Source organism: Apus apus, chromosome 6 (assembly GCF_020740795.1).
Source record: "Apus apus isolate bApuApu2 chromosome 6, bApuApu2.pri.cur, whole genome shotgun sequence".
Lineage (NCBI taxonomy): Eukaryota > Metazoa > Chordata > Aves > Apodiformes > Apodidae > Apus > Apus apus.
The window spans coordinates 2,660,949-2,677,589 of record NC_067287.1 but is presented as its reverse complement, the minus strand read 5'-3'; the positions used below and the strand labels follow the sequence as shown (position 1 = coordinate 2,677,589).

At 38.7% G+C, this 16,641-nt stretch overlaps 1 protein-coding gene across 6 annotated transcripts in view; it reads left to right on the top strand.

Moving 5' to 3' along the window:
* The window catches only part of MBD5 (methyl-CpG binding domain protein 5), a 143,695-nt gene that overhangs the window by 1,412 nt on the left and 125,642 nt on the right, over positions 1-16,641 (top strand). The window contains exon 1 of one of the 6 annotated variants that reach the window (XM_051623499.1): positions 5,703-6,112. The exons of the other annotated variants lie outside the window; for them this stretch is intronic. The gene's annotated coding sequence lies outside the window, so the exon portion shown is untranslated. Of the gene's footprint in view, positions 1-5,702; positions 6,113-16,641 lie in introns of those variants that run through there. 6 annotated transcript variants of the gene reach the window in all.

Genomic DNA, 16,641 nt, shown 5'->3' with positions numbered 1-16,641 from the left:
AGGCCATGAGTATGTGTTTCATTGGGGCATCACGGTTAAATGGTGGTCAGCAGAGAGCCTGTGTCATCTCGGCCTCACGCTGGAAGGTTACCCACAAGAAAGAGCTCTCCTGGAATGCTTTGGTATCTCCCGTTTCTAATTTGTACGTACGTGTCTCGTGTGAAGCACCAATTTTGTGATCAAACCAGGAAGAGCAGGAGAAAGCTGTAATTTCACGGGGTGGAAAGAATGAGAGAAAAATATAATTGGACCAATACTTTAATAATATTGTGAAGAAGAGTTGAAGGTAGCAGCTGTAACTGTAGCTCTTTCTGATAGTTTGCCATTAGTTTTCTGTTAGCTTGTGAAAACAAGATGACTTTGGTTTTAAGCGTGTGAAAAATGTGATAATCCTTGTCAAAATTGGCAGATACATATATAAAGCCCATGCTTTAACTGTTTGAGTCTCCTTTTAGTTAGTTTACTACAGGCTAGTAGTTGGACAGCAGAAGACAGGCCAGGAATAAAGGACACTCTTTTCTTTTTTCTTTTTTTTTCTTTTTTTATGCCAGTGCTGCTTTTCTCAACCTGAGACACCATTGATCTGCTTTCATCTGTACATGGAAACCTTTAGCAGCTTCCATTGGGGTTACACTCCCAATGTATGTAGAGCTGCAGGTCTGCCTGCAACTTTCATGGCCTACAGCTGATGAGATGTGTTGTTTATTACAGGGATTTAACACTGTAACTTCCTTGGGTTTTAATGTTAGAAGTGGGTATGATTTGCTTTAGTATGATTGCTCTGTAAAATACCCAACAGAATTCTAAAGCTGGACAGAATAATTCAGGGACTTCTCTTACTTTTAAGTCCTAGAGATAAAATTACGAATAAACCCTTCATTTTTATAGGCTGGTTTGGGGGGACTGGGTAGGGAAGGTCCATCCTGAGGACCTGCTGGTGGGGATGGGGTGCCAAGTTGTGTCGAAAGCAATTCCTGCAGCACCTTGCACAAAGGGGGTCTAGAGATAATCAGGGCCCTCTGGCTGCTGTCACAACAACCTTCTAAGAACTGAAAGAGTTGAACCTTTCAACCTGTGTGAAGGAAGGCAGTGCGTTATAAACTGCTGTAACTGAAGGCCAATACAGTTCTGTTTTGTTTGGGTTCTTTAAGCTGGTTTTGCTGCTTTTGTGAATAGGTATTTACAATTGCTTAATTGCTTTTTGGAAAACTTTGGGCTCAGTTTTCAATCATTTATCTGTTGAGCCCAAAGGAAGAATTATTTTCCTGTATTTCCAGGTTAGTGGCTTCCCAGACTCTAGGTCAGAGAGACTGATCTGAATGAGCAAGGAACCTGCCATGGCAAAATGTAGGCTGCAGTAGGCATGAGGATGCTGTTCAGGCCAGCTGCATGTTTGTCTTTAATAGTCCTTTCTTGGCCTTTGCTGTCATGTCTTTTTTTGTAGATGAACGTGTTAGTTTCTATTTAGACTAGGTAAGTAGGTGTTTGAGGAGAATCTTTATGATGCAATAGTGTCATTAATGTAACTTTACTTGCAAGCGTTTCGTTCTTTGGCTGTGGAGGGATCAGTTTTTCTCCGTGTTAAAAAGCACCGAGGATCTATGCAAAAGTTAACAGTCCACTCAAAAATGGTTCTCAGCTGTGTTGTTTAATTCAGTTTGTTGGTAGCTTATTATTATTATTATTTTCTCCCCCCTGCTGTTATTTGTGGTGATTCCTTGTATGTGGAAGATACTTGGATATGGTCTGTAATGGCAAAATTAGTGTCTGAATTAGCACTGAGGGCTTATTGTGATGGTTCCTTCTGGAAAGCAGTAGACCAGGTGGGTGGCCCCTCATGCCCATCTGGAGCCCCACTAATGTCAGTGTGTCTTTCTGTGGGCTTAAGAGACCACATGCATAAAGCAGCTTGCAAGGGAAGAATCTCATCTATTAATGGCTCAGGACACAAATTTTGGAAGTGGCTGAGCTTCCTTTTCAAAAATACTGTTAAAACTTTTGGAAAGCGGGGGGTTCTGTTTCGTCTTTCGAGCTTCTTCAGTTGTTCAGACACTTGATTTTGTTTGGTTGGTTTTTAAGGACCCTATGTTGGTTTCTGTTTCATCCCAGTGTGTAAGGATCAAAGTTACCATTGATTTCAACAACAGATAAATGAGACATTTTTGGATGCTCTTATCTCATTAAGGACCTGTTTAAGAGTTATTTGAGTGTTTGAAACCACAGGCTTTCACTGGATTTTCTTTCTAATTATTTTTTAAACCATTGGGTAGAATAATACTGCTCAAGCAGTTTCAAATAGGCCTGCACAAGACCCAAGCCTGTGTTAAATATACAATTTTGGGAAAAGCATTGGAGGCAGCTAAAAATTAAAACATCCTGAAAGCTATGTGGCTGGAGTTAAACCAAATGGGGTGCTAATAAAAAGCAGCAGTTAAGAAATTAAGAAGTGCTGACTCCTTTCCTCTCCTCAAATTCCAAGTTCTTTATTATAGTGATACCTGGTGTTTTTGATGAGTTGTCTAGAAAGGAGTTCAGACTTTGCACTATTTTTAAATCAGGGCAATATTTGTAAAAACCACTTAAACTACAAAATTATGAGGTGTGTGGGTACATGTGCATATATGTTTAGCTACGTACACAAATGCATTTGTGTATACAAACAGGAGAATAGAAAAGGGCAAGAAATAGATAGTTGGAAAGAGTACTTAAAACGACCATGTGGCTCCAAAGATCTGTGTTTCAAACCTTCTACCACCTCTGAGTTGTTTGGACCTGGCACGTGGCAGCAGGAATCGGTCACTACTGGGAGATGGCTATTCATAGACCTTTGTGAAATGAGTTGCTCATCTCGGTTTATCTACAGCTTGACAGGTGTTCCCATCACAAAAATCTCCATTGCTTCCTGTCCTTACCATGGGAATGACTAAGGAATAAATTGTGGAGAGTGGCCTTTGAGCATGTGTTTGTTGTGTTGGAGCTGAGGAACGTTGTAGAGGGCAATGCAGAGAGCTGGAGATGCACAAGATGCAGTCCTTGCTTTGTTATTTGTTGGTTTTTGTTTGTTTGCTGTTTGTTTGGGGTTTTTTTTCTGAAATCTTCTGTTTCACGAGCTTTAATTGTACTGTAAAAATGAAACTATAAAATATCTGAAAATGAATTTTCAGATTTCTAATAACTTTTTCAAAGAAAGAATAAAGGATTTCATTTATTACTCAGGTTAAATTCTTCAATTGGCTGTTTTCTTTATTTTAAAATATTTCCCGTAGAAGAAATAATAAAATACTAACCAAGCAGCATTCAAAAAATTCTTACCTTGTCAAAATATCTGCCAATTGAGACCTATAGAAGCAATAAGTTAATTACATTATTCATATATGAGGTAGAATTGAAACCCAAGATTGAAAATATATATATTCATAATTTTTGTTTAGTCTGTATCTTCAGTTAAATTAAATCCAAAATTATTTTGGTGACTTACTGAAGGAGGAGTAATCTGAAATGTAAATAGCATCTTAAATATGAGGCCCCTTGGTTTGCAGCTTCAGTAGCATGGCCTCAGTAAGAAAAATTCCCAAGTGAGGGAACCAGAACAGTTGTCAATTGTTTGCACAACAAATCCTGTTGGATCAAGTGGTGATATTCTCAACATTGAGATAAAGAGAGTCTTGCAATAATGTTGCCTTGTACCCCGCTGCCAAAGGAAACAAACATAGTCTTAAGTTAGCAGAACAGTAGAAGCTGGCCAAATAGAAGGTAGGTCTACATATCATAAAAGTAGATAGCCTAATTTTTCCATTCATGCTGCCTAATGTTTTTTGGTGTTATTGGTGGTTTTTTTTTGTTGGTTTTTGTTTTTTTTTAATGTAAATTAAACTTCAGTTTTCCAATTTTAGACTTTATTTTTAAGCTCTGGTAGGTTGTTGCCAACACTTTATTTAGGATTATCTGTTGAGACAAACTAAACTCCTTATAGAAATGTGTAAAGCATTTGGTTTTGTCTTCATCCTTTGAGCTTTTACTTGTAGACCTTGTGTATTTTTCTATACCTCTATGTATACACATGCAAATATATTTCTACACACATGTGCATATGCTTACATATGCATATGTATGATTAGGCCCCTAGAATGAGCACAAATTTCATGTGCTTTGGTAGGACTCAAGCTGTAGCATTGACAACAACAAACAGCTGGCACTGTCTTTGTACCTAATCGGCTTTTGAATTATATATATTTTAAATTTATTTATTTTCCTTTTTTTTTTTTTGCTTTTAATACCAATGTGACTATGATTTATGCATCTATTCAGGTTTTATATATAAGCATGCTGCTGACTTCAGCAGGTAAATTCTATTTATCTTCTATCTATGCAGAAGACAAGCATACAAAAAAAGTTTTTGCTGGATCCTCTTCCAATCCCTGGATGAGAGGAAAAATTTTTCAGTATCTGCTGTTTTTGTAACAAAGCACTAAGAAAAGGGGGCAAATGACCCCACTGATTAAAGAAACAAAGTAGTCAGAAAACTGACTTTTTTTTAGAACAGAACTTCCTTTTATCTTTGGGCTTGGGAGCAGAAGGGGAGGGGAGATACCTTGTCCCCTTCTAATTTTCATGGGGAAGAAGATCTGTTAAAGCAAATTCTAGGAAGGATCAGGTTTAGCAGGTAGACATGTTGGTATAAATTGGTGATGCAACATGTTTTTCTTAGGTTGTTCTTGAGTATGGCCACTTGAAATGGGACATGATAGGAGATCTGGTATTTCAAAGTTCAGAAGCTTTTCTTGTTGCTTTTCGAAGTCTTAAGAGAAAGTATTTGGAAAAAAATATAATTCTGTTTTGCAACTGTTTATTTTAAAGTTTTCTGAGTTGTTTTATTTTCTTGAAGGATCAGACTGTGTTTCTCAAGGATAGACCCCTTTGAAAACTTGGAGTCATTTTCCTCAGAAGACTCATTCATACTATCTTAGGAAAGGTTAGGCTCTTCTAAGAGACTCTTTCAAAATATTTTTTCCTCCTTTAACATTCTGTCAGACAGGAGTTCTTGCCGAAGGGTTTCTTGACCGTTTTAGAAACTGTAATCTAGTTAAAAGGTTTGTTTATGCTTCCCATCTCTGTTCTGCTGATGGTATTAGGAGTGCGGGCCAGAGCCAGGCAGCTAACTGTTTATAGCAGGCAAACTTCAATTAAAGCTGCAGCCTTCAGTTTACTAAATATCAATATGTTCGTGGCAGCTGCAAATCATTGCAGAAAGGATGAAAGTGGAGCAGTGGCCTGTGATTTCTTTCTCAATACATTCTTTTTCACTTGTTCTTTTCACGTCTAGAATCCTGCATATGCTTGATTCAGAAATGCTTTGCACTTTGAAAGGAGCTGTCTATGAAAGATGGAGATCTGTATCTGGGGCTGCATCTTCTCAAGGCAAAACATGTGTTGATTTCAGTGAAAGTTTTGTCCTAAATAGGGGCTGTAGAGTATGATCCTCTGTATCAGAGCAGGTATCAAAGTTCTTCTACTACAACCATTGTATAGGCTGTTGTCCCAAGTCAAAGCACCTTTGACTCTTCTCTACTGAAACAATTTAAATGTTGAGGTCTCTGAAGTCCCACCTTCTCAGTTTCAGGAATTAGGAGGAATGTGCTATATTTAGTGGACAATAACTCAAGAGTTTGTGTGTTTAAAAAAAAAAAAAAAAAGGCAAACTAATAACATAGATTTCATTTAGAGCTTTAAACTTTAGGCTGATGTTTGGGTTTAATGATTACATATTTAAAAATATGTGAATTGTTGGAGCCTTTTAAAACACACGTGGTTTTCCTTGAAGTCTGCCTTGGTGTTATTAAGTAATAAAGCACGTTTGAGTCTGTAGGCCATCTGAACTGCAGAAGCAAACCATATCTGGCCTGTAGGCTATTGGTTCCTCACCTCTGTTTTAAAATTAGTAAAATCATTTGCAGCGTGATTCATTTCTAAAAATTACTTGTCCATCTGTGCAGAGCATACTAGCTATAAAGTTGCAGCACTCACTGTGGTAGTGTTGATGTTTCTTCTGAAAGTTGCATTACTCTTGTAACATCTTTGTTGTATCAGACTTCGGCCAAGTTGTTATTCTCTGGTAAGTAAGTTTGTATTAGGGTTCTGCTTTGGGGTATTATAATACTGCTATATATGTTGATTTTAATTGTTTTGAAATATCAAGAAAATATTTGCATTCTTGATATTTTGTTATTAAAGGTCTATATATTAAATCTCTACTCTTAAAGGAAAAAATAATCTATTCTGTTTTCACTGACATCAGTGCTAAAATATTTATTAACTTCCTTGGGTGCTGGATCAAGCCCTAAACCTGAATTTTTCATGAGTTTCAACTTCACAAAGGTACTGGGGAGTAAGCAGTTCTAACCATGTAATGATCCCAAAAGCTGGTGGTTAGAGCAGCTTCTTAATCAGATGGTATGTGGATTCCTGGCGGATCACCTTACATATTTAGCTTTCTTCCTGTCCTTGTGGTTTTTGCTGGTCTTTTTCCCATGCTCCTTTTCTTAAAAACTTCAGTTATGAATCAGTCTTAATAATTTTTTGTAACTGCTGTCACTGTCTGATGTAAGAGTTCTGCTAAGAAACTGCAGACACACGGTGAGGTAGGACTTAACGGGCATATCCCTGGAACTAAAAAAATAAACAGAAAATTAAAATATAATTTTTAAGGGTTGTGGGTCTTTTATGTAAAAGAAACTTAAAAATACTTTGTCAGTAAAGGTATTCCTGTGTTTAAGAACTACATAGTTTTTCTTAACTATCAGAGCAGTAAGTGTTGTTTTGTCAGAGAATGAATATATCAACTTTGTAGAACCCGTTGTTTACTATTTTTTCTTTTATTTGAAAACAGTCAGCTTTCTCTAAATACTGATCTATGCTGAATAAAAATAAGCTTAACTTTATTCAGTTTGGGTTTTTTGAAGTTGTGGGTTTGGTAGAACAACTTGAGACACATCTCATAGTGGAACTGTTGGAAGTATATTATTCCAATTTTTAGTATTGTTGCATTTAACAAAACAGTAAAAAGAAGTGTTCATATTCAGCTTGTCCTAATGATTGCAAAGAATTATAATATTGTGTGTGCATAGGAATGTACTTGTAGTATCCAACATGTTTCTTAGTTTCTATTATAGAAAAAAATGAAATAGCTTTTAGTTTGTGTTTTGGTAGATAGTGGTCAAAATTAATGTGTATATGGAAATGTTCATTCTAGTGGTGGCAATTGGTGAACCTTAAATTGAAGGTAACTTAAGGCATCTCCAGGTATTATTGTCTTGAAAGAAAGTTTGCAGAGACTTACATTTCATGTCCCAGTGTAGGGTCTGAGAAAAGTCTGCTAGTGTGTATCCTAGAGGTCTGCACAGAGTGGTGGTGTTTTAGGGTTAGGTTACGAGTCTCTCTGCTGGTGAGAAATTTACAAATAACTGCTACTTTTTAAATCTTGCATTGATCCTGTCCAGTGTGATCTGTAGTTGTTCTTCCCTCAGGTTGCACAGGCTCTCCTGCTGTTTACTTTTGCTTGACTCACATACTTTTTTTTGCCCTGATAGAAATACCTAAGAACCTGCTGACTTCTAGTTGGTCTGGGAAGTAATGTTTGATGCTCAACTCGGTGGCATTTTTCTGTGTGTCAGTAGTGCAGGGAGTTTGTAGAGTCACAGATAAACTTGAAACTTCAGAGAATGCATCACGAGGTAGAAATACTTTTATTTCTGTGCAAACAGAGGATGGTGAAGCTGGCTTCACTGGAGAGGCAAGTTCCCTGAAGTTGCAAGGTGCTGCTTCTGGATAACTCTTCCTGCTATTCCCTGTAGTATTTGACATTAGGTACACTTGTTTTAAGGGAAGATGATGTTTACTCTCTGCAAAAGAAGGAGGATTAGAGCTGAAAGCTTCTGGAGAGGCCTTGTGGTGTGGGAGTAGGAAGGAAACAAGCAGCAAGATGTTAGGAAGTAGCAGACTTTGGGGAGAGGGGTTGGTGGTCAGGAGTGAAGCAGCAGAGTGGGGGTGTGAATGGCAGCAGGGAGAGAAGGGGGTGGAGGCAATGCAAGCATTTGGAGAAGAGCTGAAGGCTGGGGGGTGGGGGCTGGAAAGGTAATCAGGGTTGTAATGAAAAGTAGGAGGCATCTGGGGAGCAGAGGCCGGTGGCTGTGCCACTGCAAAAAATATTTGCTGTGGCAGGGGGAAGGAGTTCCAGTAATAGGTAGTGATGGGGAGATGGGAAGTGCATAAGGAAAAAAACCTGGTAGCCTTACTGAAGATAGGAGTATGAAGCCTCCTGGCTTGTCTTTCCACACACACTATCAACTAGAAATTGCTGCTTAGTCACAGTCTTTACATGCAATAGTGTCTCAGAATTATTTGAAAGGGGAAATAAATAGGCACCCTACTGCTGTCAGGCATATAAATAATTTGATAATATTGTCGCTGTTGCAACCTAGACTTGGAAGAGCTTAAAGTTGTTACAGTCTAGATCATCAGGACACCAAACCCCCCTGTTTTCAAATTATAACTGGTATCAGTAGAAAAGAAGTGCTTAAATATCTTTCACGACTTCGGCCTAGATGTTTAGGTTTCCACGAGTTAAGTCTCCAGGCAACTAAATACATGACTGGAGTTCAGCTTTTTCTTTGTCCTGCTTTGTCCTGCAGAACTGTTCAGCCACAGTTCTTACTTGTGGCTGCAACCTCCACATCTGGGTTGGAGGAAGGCATTGGAGGCCTCTGCCATTCCCGTGGCATAAACAGCTCTTCACAAAGACCTACATGTTGAAGTTTTTATTAGGAAAAGCATCCCGTCATTATACTCTCCAAAGGGTGACTGAAATGCTCAGCGTGCCTCACCATTGTTTTGTTTACTTTGACGATATTCCTTCTTACTCCTCTCTTGAGTAAACAGTTTTTATCCACTGCTGTACATGCAAGTAATTCTTGTTATTTATTTCTGAACCTCTCTATTTTTGTGTGCATCCTTTTGACATCAGATGACCAGAAGTAAACACAGTATTCCTAGTGAGGGGAAACCACTGATTTATGTGGATTATTCTAATCCAACATCATGCAAGCAAAATAAAAAAATAGTTTGACTACCTAATGATCCAGAAATGCAGATGTGTTGCCAAAAATTTTAGCATTTGTTAGTTTTAGACTTGAGCAAATGCATTCTGGTAGAGAATTTGACTATTTTTTTTAAACTCTTCAGAGGTTTAAGGCTGTGAATTTATTCCACAAAAACAGAAGCATGTCTTTTACAGTTAATAAAAGGATGATTTTTTTTTATTTTTTTTTTTTTAGTGCTTGCATCTTCCTTTTCAGATTAACATTTCTAGACGTACATATTCAGGGACAAACGTTCTTCCATTGAATTCAGCCAGAAAGGATTTTTTTATTGAACAGGGGCTTTAATATGATTTAGCATTTTCTAGTCTGAGATCATGGTCTGAAGCATGGCTTTTGGCATAGGAAATAAATTCAGTATACCTTCGTGAGGAAAGGAGGATCTCTTCAATACTATCAGCTCCTGTGTATTTTGAGTGCTTAAATATTTCAGCAGAAAAAGGAACAGAAATTTTTGAGGAACCTGAGCAGACATAGGAACCAGATGTGTTGATTTTATAAGCATTAAGCAGTCCACATTTTAAGAATTATTGTCTGATCCCTTTGAATTCAATGACTGACGGAATAATTTTATGTGCCTTTTCTGAACAGTGTTTTTCTGTGCATTTGCCAGTCAAAGCTGGAGCCCTGGTATTACTCTAGTATAGAATAATAGTAATGATGAGGAAATTTTTTTATTATTGACTTCTGGGAAAATTATTTTGGATTTTATACAGGGGATGATTTCACATATTTCAACAAAGAATAAAAGAAAAGTGTTAATTTAGGATGAACAGTAGACTTGTTAGAATGAGAGAGATGATTTCTAAATTTAATTTCTATTGGACAGCTTAATTCAAATTGCTGATACAATTCAATATTAGCTGCTTAGCTTGACTATAAGGTAATATCTGCACTTAAAAGAAATAAACTTAATTTTTGCATTCCTTTTTTTCTGTTCAAGACTTTAAAAAACAATAACAGCAAAACCAAACACACCCCAAACCTGTCCCAAAATATTTAGATCTATGTTTTTCTCTAAACTACAGCTGCTGTACAACATTGTTTTAAATAAATATTCTCATGCAGTTTTGGCAAAAACAAGAAAAAGGGATTTGTTCAATCAGCTGAAAGAAAATTATCTGCAAAGTAGCAATGAGTTACTTAGGCATTTTTATCGTTATTTGACATTTGATGAATAATATGCTAATAAATAATTGCTTTAAGTTAGAAAACCAGACTTGAGAGGATCTGGTTGTTTACTTACATTTTACATCATACACAGGTCAATTGACTATTTGCATACAGATTGGGGGGAATCTTAACAAAGTGAAACTGCCTTTTCTGCATGAACTACAACTACATGCTCAGCAGCTGGATTAATCTGTGATAATCTTTCTTGTTAGATGCTTTTCTCACTATTATAAAATACCAGATTTTAAAATCAAACGTAATTATTTTTGCTAAAAGTGAGGACAATAATACATTTCTGCAAAGTTGCAGTATGAAGTATTAATTGGGGAATATCTAGAGATGTTCAATGTTCCAGAGTACCAGCCTCATTTTCATTTATGGGATGAAAAGGGGGCTTTATAGGACATTTACTGTGACTTTTTCTTTTTAATTTAAAATACAATAGAATGCCCTTTCTATATCGAAAAGTAACAGTCATACATTCCATCTTTTTCTTTTTTCCTTTTAGCATTACATACTGTGATTTGGTGCTACCATTGCAATATTATTAAAATGTTAATAACATGGTTTTGGTAAAAAAAAATCTCCAATATCTGGACACAACACTGCTTCTGTAGAGAAGATAATTGCTGTCCTAAATGTGAATAGCATATGTTTGTGTGTAGATGGATGTGGCTTTTTTTGGAGACTACTTCTTTTGATGGCATTATCTCCTAGGCATTGCTTCACTTCCCTCTGAGCTGGATGGGACTTGTACCTCTCCCCTAGCTGAGCTTATGGCTACCATTGGAGTGCAGCATATTTTTCTCTGTGCCATGGAAAAAGAAGTTTATGACTTGAGCAAAACACTTACCCCATTTCTATAGAGACTTGTGTGTTTAGTGTCCAAAAACTTTTTCATAAATACAGCTATGGAATACCTAAGGCTATTCGATTCATCTTTTCAAGAGTAAAGGATTTTTTTCTTCTCCTTTCTTCCTTTTTGATTAAATTTTTTGAGGAAGGGAGCTGTCAGAACTAACTTTATAGTTTTTCCTTTGTTGAATTGACACTCAATAAAATTTTATTTTAGCAGATTTGATACAGAAAGGAGGAAAATGCTAGACTACAAGTAGGGCACAGAAGAAAGTTGTGGGTTATTAAATCTTTTCAAGGAGAAAAGGAAGTAGTTCAGTGTGCTCACAGAGGTTCCTGTGTCAGCATTTGAGAAGCCTGGAAGAGATTATCTTCAGCCAACAGTAGGTAACGAAGGACAGGATGTCAAAGGAACACTGAACTACCAGCATGAGGGAAATTGGAGATACTAGCCTATTTCAAAGCTGGTTTTGCTTTAGATGTCTTCTTGCTCTGCAGTTCTTGAGCTATAGTGTGAGAGAGTGTCTTGAGAGCACAGGTTAAAAAATGAGTGCTGATGTCTTGAAAGAGAGATTTTAATAGGCCTTTTTTTTTGAGTGACTATCATTAAGGAGAAATTATAGCAACAGAAGGGATAATTGCAGCAATTTAACACTTCACAAACATATTTGATTTTAAGGGATGTTTTTTCTCCCCATACTGCTGTCCACATCCATGTAGATTTTCCGAAGAGTTGCCCCCCCTCTTGAGGGCAAGGGCAGTATTAATAGAGTTAGTTAAGGGTCAGCTGGCCAAAGGGTTCATGCCCTAATTTGTCAGCTCCCTTCTCTCTGGCAGGTGAGTTGGATGTTTAGGCTCCACCTGTGCCACTGGTCTTCTGCTGTGCACCTCACTGAGATGTTTCAGCTGGATTTTACTTTGTCTCCAGCAGTGAATTTGTTAAAAGGACATCAACATTTTTAAAACAACAACGAAAATTAGCTGTCGTCCCAGCCCTGTGAATTGGTAATGCTTCTGGAACGTAGGCTGGAGAAAGTGGGGTGTGGATGTATTGAAGAGTGGAGCAGGTGGAGCCAGGTAGGCTGTGCTGAAGCTGTCAATTCTGGAAGATCAGTCATGTCCTTGCCAGTTGAGACTTGTGTGAGACTTGCGTGTATCCTGAGCATTATCCTTTACTCAGCTGCCATTCTCACAGAAAATTTCTTGTTATTTTAGGTGTATGGGATTGGCCTGCTTAGGTGCTTGGCTCATTCTGACCCTCATTATGACAGGGGGTCAGTATCAGTGTATAATAATGTTACAGAATCTGCCTGTGCAAAGACTTATACAAATCTAAACAGGTATGGAGTCTTCCTGCAGAGCCCAGTACCTGAGCAGTGCTGTCTATACCTCAGCTGTGGACAGCTGTGTCTTGCAGTCACACTTTGCTGCTGACTTCTTGAAGTTGTAACTGCTGTAGTCAGCCTGAATAACAACAACCTGTAATAATTCTTATTTATTGCACTCGGAAGGATTATGTTTGTCTTCCTTAAGCCCTCTTGCACAAGTGTTTGCCACCACCTTTTTTAAGCTAAGGTACAGCTGATTCATAGAATCATCATAGATTTCCAGACTGGTTTGGATTGGAAAGCACCTTGAAGATCATCTAGTCCCAACCCCCTGCATGGGCAGGGACACCTCCCACCAGCCCAGGTTGCTCCAGGCCCCATCCAACCTGCCCTTCAACACTGCCAGGGATGGGGCAGCCACAGCTTCTCTAGGCGACCTGGGCCAGGGTCTCACGACCCTCACAGCAAAGAATTTTTTCCAAATTTAAAACCATTACCTTTCATCCCATCCCTCCCTGCCCTTGTCCCAAGTCCCTCCCCAGCTTTCCTGGAGCCCCTTCAGGCACTGGAAGGTGCTCTAAGGTCTCCCTGGAGCCTTCTCTTCTCCAGGCTGAACAGCCCCAACTATCTCAGCCTGTCTCCAGAGCAGAGCTGCTCCAGCCCTCAGATCATCTTCGTGGCCTCCTTTAGACTCTCTCCAGGAGCTCCATGCCTTTCTTATGTTGGGGACCCCAGAATTGAATACTTTTGAAAAAACATTCCATTATGTTCTTCCCTTCTGCCTTTTTCCAGCCAGTGCCAAACCCCAGTTCCACCACTGTGGGATGAGCTGAACTTGCATGGGGCTGGACTGTTTTTTTGGCAGGTTGCAACCAGAGATTTTGTGAGAATTATGGGCAGCTTTCTACCAGCCCCTTTTGACTTCTCGGAGGCACTGGCTCCTCTCAAAGAAGGGTTGTGACAGGCTGGAGAGCTCTGTAAGTTCTGTAACTGACTTCTGATGCAAGGAAATTGAAACAAAAAGACATCATACAGATGTGAATATTTGGGAACTTTTGTAGAGTCATTAATGGAACTTTTCTGAGAGTGTGCCACCTGTCCATTGTCTAGCCAGGGAAATGAGGAATACTACAACAGCCTGAAGGCAGGTGGACATTATCCAGGCTGCAATAATTTGGGAATCAGACCTTATATTTTGGGAACTTGTCACTTCCGCAGACATGGAAATGCTCATTAGATATGTCACATCCAATATGCAGTTTATTGAGCCGTTTACTGACAAATTATGAGTAGAACAAGTGTCTACGGAATGATGGTTGGTTTTGGAGGGGCTGGTCTTCCCTGCCTTCCTAGTATTCAGATTTGTTAATGAAATTTCACTTGTGAGGATTACTGCCTGGTAGCCCAGGTTTTGGTTAGCCAAATTAACTGTTTTCTAGTAACAAACAATGCAAGGTTACGCTGGCAAAGTGTGCACCTTCACACAGCTGGGAAGAGCTACCATTGATTTATTGAGGCAATGGGAGGCTTGTACTTGCTCAAGAACATGATTTTTGAGAGGAATATTCCAGTGTTTTTTCAGAAGATTTTGCCCAGATGTGGCCTTGCTTTAATTACAAACCTAGCAGTTACAGAATGAGGTGCATTTCATACTTGAAGATAAGAACCTAAATGCTGTTGGGCCAGGGTGATCTGTGCCACAGAAAGTATGTGTGTAGTTGTTTTAATCTGAAGTAGACAGAATATGCTGCTGTACCCAGGCACATTTCACATGGGTGCAACTGTCCAAGTGTGAGAGAGGTCTAGGTGGGCTTGGAGCACTGCTTTATGTTCATATCTTTGCCTTGCATGAAGCTGTAGAAGAAAACCCTGTGCTGTGGTAAGGACAGTGTGCTGTTCTCTAGCACAGCCTTTGGGGTTTGTTTTTTTTGTGTGCTGGTATTACAAACCCTTAGACCCTTCAACAGTGACATGAGATGGGAGCAATTTACTGTTTCTTCCAAAACTAAAAATTACATTCTAGTATAAAAACAAACAAAACCCCAAAAATCAACCAACCAAACAAAAAATTTAACAAATAAAGCATTAAAGGAACCAAAATGTATATGGGAAGGTAGTCCAGTTTCTTGTCCCCTGGTAAATTCATAGTTAGGACAGTGTAGTAAAACTGAGGTGGATGTAAAATTGTGCCCTTGGAGAAATTCTACAAGGAGTCCAGAATAGTGACTTCTTCTGTGCTGAGACTTCTAGTAGATTTATATATTCTACAGCTTTTTTAGCACAGATAAAAGGGCCCAGATCAATGTTATAATCTACCAATTTAGACCTTAGTTTCTATTTTTAAGTAAGTGGTACCTTAAATTTTTTCTGTAGGGTTTTGAGGGCATCTTGTGAAGGAACATTTGTCCTCTGACCATTCTGGATTACAAGGTCAGAATCAATACAGGAGGAAGAACATACCAAATTTATAAATTACCAATCTGAGCAGAACAAAAGGATTCTTTATCCCCTAACTGAAGAATACTCTGATTCTCCCCCACCCCCAACAGAAGGAATGAATGAATGAATTAATGAAGAATTCAACTGAACTAAGACACCAACAGAAGCAGAAAAGGTGAAAAGCCCCAACTAGTGAGGGAAGAAGAAAAGGAGGGTCATAAATGACTTGTTGTGTAGTACACAGGTTGTTACTGCTGTTAATGATTGAACTGTTTATTGGGGATGACAAAGGGTTAGTAAACTACCCTGCTCAGGAATTTGACTGAATCTGACAGAAATGAGCAAAAAAGTAAAGTTAGCAGGATGCCACACCAGAACTCAGAGCAGAAGTCATTCTTGCTGCTGAAGCTGCCCAAGCCTCCTGAGGCTGCTGTGGGTGAGGAGCCCAAACTAAGATGGCTGCAGGGTCCTTCTTCATTTAATTCAGCAACTGGACGCATTCATACTGGGAGGCTTCTCTGATGCTAATAACTATATAGCACTATTAAGTTACCAGTGTGATAGAGTTACAAGGAGTGTGGAAGTTGACAGAAATATGCAGTAATACTTGCTAGACCTGTAAATCAAGTTTGGGGGTTGGGTGTTTTTGGTTTTTGTTTTCTAGGGTTTTTTAATTAATGCAAGCTTCCTAAAATCAATTGGTAGTTAAATATTTATTATTTCTCCTTGTTTTGAGACAATCTTAGTTGCTACAGAGGTGATCAGGAAAATACTGTTAGCACTACCTTTGCAGTTGAGGTCATTCAACTTGTTACTTATAAGATCCCTCATAACTATAATGTTATAGTTTGAAAACGGGAAGTAACTTTCCTTGTTTCACTCCATCATAATAAAGATTACAGCTACTGCTTAGTTGCAGCTCTGGCTGCTTCTCTTCTGGTTCTTCTTTAGGCTCATTGGTTGAGATTCTCGGGTTGTGTCTCCCACGGGTGGTGACCATAAAGAGGGCTCAGAGGAGTACTGTGACTGCTTCTGTATTTTGTTTCACTGTTGCAGTCTGAAATCCTGCTGCTCCTGTCCATAAACATGTCATACAGAATCTGAACATGAGGTCTACATTTAGATATCAAAAGGAAACCTTTCAAACTCCCCATAGTAGAGATAGGAAGAGGAGAAATACCCAGGCTTGTACTTTCCTCACAGAAGAGGCTGTTAGCTTTCTAAACACATTTTTGGTGTTGTTCAGCAGTATGATCAGCATGTACCTACGTGTGTTTTGAGTAAGCAAATGGGTATTTCTGTTGTTTCTCACAGAGTCATAGACTCATTTGGACACGTTACTCTCGATGGTTGGCTGCAGAACTGATAGTTGGAGTTCAGCTGACTCATGCAGGTCATGCAATGTGGTGAAAAGGTTTATTAAAGCAGTGCTAGTTTTCAGCATTAGCAGATTAGGGGAATAATGAGCAATCAGGAAAGCCGGGACGTCTTGGCCATTGTAGGAATTGTAGGAATACTCCAAAGTATCAGATTACACAGGCTTCACATTTTTGCAGAAATCGTTAATCCAAACCGTGTGTTTGAACATGCTTCTATTTTACCTGTTGATGATACAAAGTCTGGGGCAAAGCATGTCTGTGAGTCAAACTATTGGCATGTTCTGAATGGAAATTCAACCACAAGCCATCTATCAA